Source organism: Bubalus bubalis, chromosome 11 (assembly GCF_019923935.1).
Source record: "Bubalus bubalis isolate 160015118507 breed Murrah chromosome 11, NDDB_SH_1, whole genome shotgun sequence".
Classification (NCBI taxonomy): domain Eukaryota; kingdom Metazoa; phylum Chordata; class Mammalia; order Artiodactyla; family Bovidae; genus Bubalus; species Bubalus bubalis.
In genome coordinates, this window is record NC_059167.1 from 10,100,399 (window position 1) to 10,106,230 (window position 5,832).

Below are 5,832 nucleotides of genomic sequence, written 5' to 3' on the forward strand. Positions count from 1 at the left end.
AACAAAGAAAAATGGTCACACACCGTGTGGGATGAATTATCTGCTACCAGTCAAGCATCATACAATACATGCTCCTACAGGGGCTGTGAAAACACTCTAATGAAACAAGAAAAGTGTTACATCGCAGAAAAGAAGAAGCTGCTAGGATAGAGTTCCCAGCTAGGATATTGATCTGACAGAGTCTAGAAGCCCAAAGGTAGAAAATGTCTTTTAGGAGAACTGCAACCACATTTTTGCCAGTGTCAGAGATACTCTCTTCTAATGCCAAGGCAGTTGTGAAAGAAGATCACAAATAACCAGCTAACAGTCTCCCTGCCCCAAGGTGAAGAGTGCCTGACAGGTGGTGCAGATAAGTGCTGTATGACCTGTCCCTTATCTCCCTTAATAGAGTGGTACAATCTACGGAGCTCAGCTCACATAAACTCTTCTCTGGCTTCCATACCATTCTGACCTTTAAGAGAAAAGTTGACAGTCATAGATTAAAGGCAAACATTACAGTGAAGTGATATGTATACTAGGTGGCTACGACTAAAGATGGTTTTGCAAGAATTAGCTGGAAAAACATACTGGCATGCTGAAATGAGTCTCTAAGTTGGTGGATGAAGCTAACATCTTTGTCTTGGTCTCACTGGGGCTCATGCTTCTTTACAGGCTTTGATTTTCTTCATTTACTCACTCAATAAATGTTCACTGAGCACTGTAATGGAAACTGCTGGTGGTGCCCACAAATCTAATCTCCTCCCTTCCCTGAGAAAGTAGCTGTCCAGTTAAGATCTAAATTGTCTCACCCATCTTCTAGGGAAGGGAGGTGACCTAAGTTGGCACTAATGGAGACTGAATGGAAGTGACAAGGGCAACTTTGGCATAAAAAAAAAAGCCCTTAACCTGGACTTTTGCCATTACTTTGTCTGCTTGTTAAAAATGAAAAAGTGGAGGCTACCTACCTGCCATGGACTATTTGTAAGAAAGAAATAAACATCTGTGTTTTGGAGTTTCTTTGTTACATCAGCTCAGCCTTCATTTTTACAAATTTAAGAGCCTTCTGAGTATCAAGTCCTATTTGACAAGCCGGGGTTCCAGCTTAGCAAAATACACATGGTACATGCCCCCATAAAATGTATAGTTTAATGTCTACCCTAGTCTTCTACCTGGGAATCAAAACCCATGAGGTAAGTGTCTATTATACTCAATAATCAAAATAAAATAGGGCAGGAAGCAAGAGTATAAGAGTAGATAAAGATCTGGGCTTCAGAGACTTCCTTGGTGACCTATGGTTAAGACTTCACCTTTCAACACAGTGGGTGTGAGTTAGGCCCCTGGTTGGGTAGCTAGGATCCCACATGCCTCGAAGCCAGAAAACCAAAACTGTAACAAACTGTAACAAATTCAATAAAGACTTTAAAACTGGTCCACATCAAAAAAAAAAAAAAAAAAAAGACCTGGGCTTCAATGCTAAACAAATCTGAATTCAAGTCCTTGTTCTATCTCTTATAAACCATATTCTTAGGGCAAATCATTTAATTTATGTAGATCTCATTTACCTCCTTTGAAGCAGGGATGATAGAAATAATTATACGTACCTAATAGAGCCCTGCTGCTCTTGCTTCTTAGCTGCTTCAATCATGTCCGACCCTGTGTGACCCCATGGACGGTAGCCCGCCAGGAATTCCATGGAATTCTCCAGGCAAGAGTACTGGAGTGGGTTGCCATGCCTTCCTCCAGAGGATCTTCCCAACCCAGGAAATCGAATACAGGTTTGCTGCATTTGCTGGTGGATTCTTTACAATTGAGCCACCAGGGAAGCCCGTAATACAGTCCTACTGACAATGAAAAGGATTAGACATGTAAGCAGATTAAACCAGGACTTGAGCATCACCAATGTGATAATCAGAGTTCAGTCTTGTTATCATTTACTTCCATGGGGAGTGAAAGTGTTAGTCACTCAGTCATGTCCAACTCTTTGTGATCCCCTGGACTATGTAGTCCACCAGGCTCCTCTGTCCATGGAATTTCCCAGGCAAGAATACTGGAGTGAGTTGCCATGCCCTTCTCCAGAGGATCTTCCCAACCCAGGAACTGAACCCTGTTTTCCTGCATTTGCAGGTGGATTGTTTACCACTGAGCTGCCACGGAAGCCCTTGACATTTTACACCTCTGCCATAATTCAACTAACGGAGTTAATTCAGTCTCATAATTATGTTTGCTCATCTGGTACCCCCTACTGTAGCACAAGGGTTTCCCACGTAGCTCAGATGGAAAGAACATGCCTGCAATGTGAGAGACCCAGGTTTGATCCCTGAGTGGGGTAGATCCCCTGAAGAAAGGCCTGGCAACCCACTCCAGTATTCTTGCCTGGAGAATTCCACGGACAGAGGAGCCTGGCGGGCTACAGTTCCATGGTGTTGCAAAGAGTTGGACTCGACTGAGCAACTAACACACACTGTAGCACAAACAACTACTTCTTAAATAGCTCTGCCCCAGAACTTAGTACAATGCCTGGTACGTACGAGGCACTCTATTCATAGCTGTCATGCATAACTGCCATGTGAACTTGAAGGAATATTAAAGGCTGGAGTGTGAATAAATAAAAACCTACTAAGATGGTTATTTGTTTGATGCAAAAAAAAAGTAGGCACTTGGTTTTAAAAATAAATGGATGGCAGTGAAACATTTAATAAAATCCATCAAGCCTAAGAAATTAATACAGAGAGGCCCCATGATGAAAATGAGTATTTTCCAAAAGTTATATGCCAACTGCTTTGACCTCAAAAACATAATGAAATGTTATACATCATCTTAAGGGTCCAGTTCACAAGAGCTTTTTTAACCTTAGTTAAAACTGACATACTGTACAATGGCATTAGAAAAAAAATTGTAGCAGACAATATGATTGAAATGCCAAAAAAAAAAAAAAAAAAGGAAACAAAGCAGAAAAATCAAAATTTTTGTTCTTTGGTGAAAGTAAATTTAAGTAGAGTAAGATAAGAAAGAAAATGTTGACTCTTAAAGGTTCTGAATGCATTTTTTGTGGGTTTATAAGTTCAAGGCACTGGTTCTTTATTCTCCCTAATTCCACATCAAAGTTTCCAGCTTTCATTCCCTTTACTATAGAGATATTGCTAGCAATGCTCTTATACTGAATAGTCTGGATTAGCCCCTCTTTCTCACAAGGGGAACAAAGAGAGGGAGATAAATGTCTCTAAGATATTGGGGAAAAAACTGTGAGTTGTATGTGTATGTACTTAGTCGCCCTGTCGTGTCCAATGCTTTTCGACCCTTTGGACTGTAGCCCACCAGGTTCCTCTGTCCATGGGATTTCCCAGACAAGAGTACTGGAGTGGGTTGCCATTTCCTTCTCCGGGGGATCTTACCAACCCAGGGGTTGAACCCATACATGCCATGTCTCCTGTTTTACAGGCATATTCTTTACCCATTGAGCCATCAGGGAAGCCTGTGAGTTGTACAAAGTGAAGAGAAGTCACTCAGTCGTGTCCAACTCTTTGCGACCCCACGGACTGTAACCTACCAGGCTTCTCAGTCCATGGGATTTTCCAGGCAACAGTACTGGAGTGGGTTGCCAGTGAGTTGTACAAGGAAGGTTAAAAAGGAAATAAAGTAAACTGGTCTTAAACACAGTACCTGGTGTGAAATATGCTGATATATGATCAGTGAAATGATAAGAAAATGGAGAGACAAGGCAAAAGCTTCATAATACTTTAAAAGAGAGAGAGAGAGAGAAAACAGGAAAAATAATGTTTCATAGTATTCTTCCATGTTGTGCAACAAATAATATCATCAGCCCAAGGAATTTTGGTTGTTAGTAAGAACAAGAGGAGCAGACACTTTGCTCTATGGGAGGAAAGGAAGTAGAGTATTTTCCAATTATTAAAATAGGTTAATCGCAACTTGATTTATTTTTAAGTTCATAGAAACTGAACTAATCTCTTCCTTGTCTGTGAAGGGGAGAACACAAAGGAATAATGTAAAATGGGTATTTAAGTTTACTGAAAATATTTGGAAGAAACTCCCTGACAGAACATATATACAAAGGCTGCTGCTGCTAAGTCGCTTCAGTCGTGTCCGACTCCGTGAGACCCCAAAGACGGCAGCCCACCAGGCCCTGCCGTCCCTGGGATTCTCCAGGCAAGAACACTGGAGTGGGTTGCCATTTCCTCCTCCAATGCATGAAAGTGAAAAGTGAAAGTGAAGTCGCTCAGTTGTATCCGACTCTTAGCGACGCCATGGACTGCAGCGCACCAGGCTCCTCTGTCCATGGGATTTTCCAGGCAAGAGTACTGGAGTGGGGTGCCATGGCAAACTCTGAAATCAACGTGGAAAATGAAACACTAGGAGGGAACCATTCTTAACCTCTTACGTAAAAATTCAGTCACAGTTTTAAAAGATACAGATCAAATAATGGAGACTCCCAGAAAAATCTCTGAAGCTTCCCTACATGATTTTAGCAAAATAAAAACGATGCTTCCTGGTTAAATGGGAGACTTTTTTTTTTCTGTGTCTTAGCCAACTCTCCCTCTGCCCCACTCATATCCTCTCCCCGCCTCCCCCGTTTCCTCCCACCCTCTCTTTCTCCCTCTCTCTGTCTCACACACACTTACTCAAAGAGCATCTATGCAAACATCACTCTCAGCACCAAGGACAGCAACCTTCACTTTGACACATATGTCAAAGACGATCCTCAGAAACCAGGTATACATCTCAGGAGCTCTTGTTTATTTTTTTAATTTGTTTATTTTTAACTGAAGGATAATTGCTTTATAATATTGTGTTTGTTTGTGTCATACATCAACACATATCAGCCGCAGGTATACATATGTCCCCTCAGTCTTAAACCTCCCATCCCATCCCACATTTCTAGGTTGTCACAGAGTCCTGATTTGAGTTCCCTGAGTCATATAGGAAATTCAGAAGCTCTTTTGAATTCAGATGAGAAATGCTTGACTGCCTGGCTAGCTCAGTCGGTAGAGCATGGGACTCTTAATTCCAGGGCTGGGGGTTCAAGGCCCACGTTGGGCAGTTGCTCTTGAACATTTTGGGCTTCCCTTGTAGCTCAGCTGGTAAAGAATCCACTTGCAAGGCAGGAGACCTGCATTCAATTTCTGGATTGGAAGATCCCCTGGAGAAGCGATAGGCTACCCATTCCAATATTCTTGGGCTTCCCTGGTAGCTCAGCTGGTAAAGAATCTGCTTGCAATGTGGGAGACCTGGGTTCAATCCCTGGGTTGGGAAGATCCCCTGAAGAAAGGGAAAGGCTACCCACTCCAGTATTCTGGCCTAGAGAATTCCACAGACTATACAGTCCATGGGTTTGCAAAGAGTCAGATACTACTGAGTGACTTTCACTTTCTAGAAGTGCTTGAAGTTTAACTCAAAGTTGTAAACACCTGATCTATAATACCACTTTTCTTTTCATAATATGATTATCTGTGTTTATTAAAACAGTGGACACTTTACTATGTGTTCAGAATAAATAATTGACAAAACTGAGGATCAGAGTTCTGCAAGAGCTAGAAAGATCCTTCAGGAGTCTTCAACCCAGCCTCTGCTTTGTAAAGATGAAAAGAATGAGGACAAGAGGTTATGAAGGTAGTTTCTAAACAGACTTTTTAGCCTGGCTATTATAGAAATGGTAATGTTTCTATGTACTTCAAAGTTTTGACAAAATTGAGGTAAGAGGTTCAAGTTCACAGTACTTGAAGACAGAGTTTTTATTCAACAAGATTCCAACAATCACTTGTCACATGAAAAATGCCAAGTCAAAAATTTTAAATCTAACCCTTGACTTTAACACATTACCACTTTTAACAGCAATTT

At 41.4% G+C, this 5,832-nt stretch overlaps 1 non-coding gene across 1 annotated transcript; it reads left to right on the forward strand.

Annotated features, from left to right (window-relative positions):
- The first annotated feature begins 4,961 nt into the window (after positions 1 to 4,961).
- Positions 4,962 to 5,034, forward strand: TRNAK-CUU. Its single transcript has one exon. It is a non-coding gene; the product is annotated as a tRNA-Lys (tRNA).
- The last annotated feature ends 798 nt before the right edge of the window (positions 5,035 to 5,832 follow it).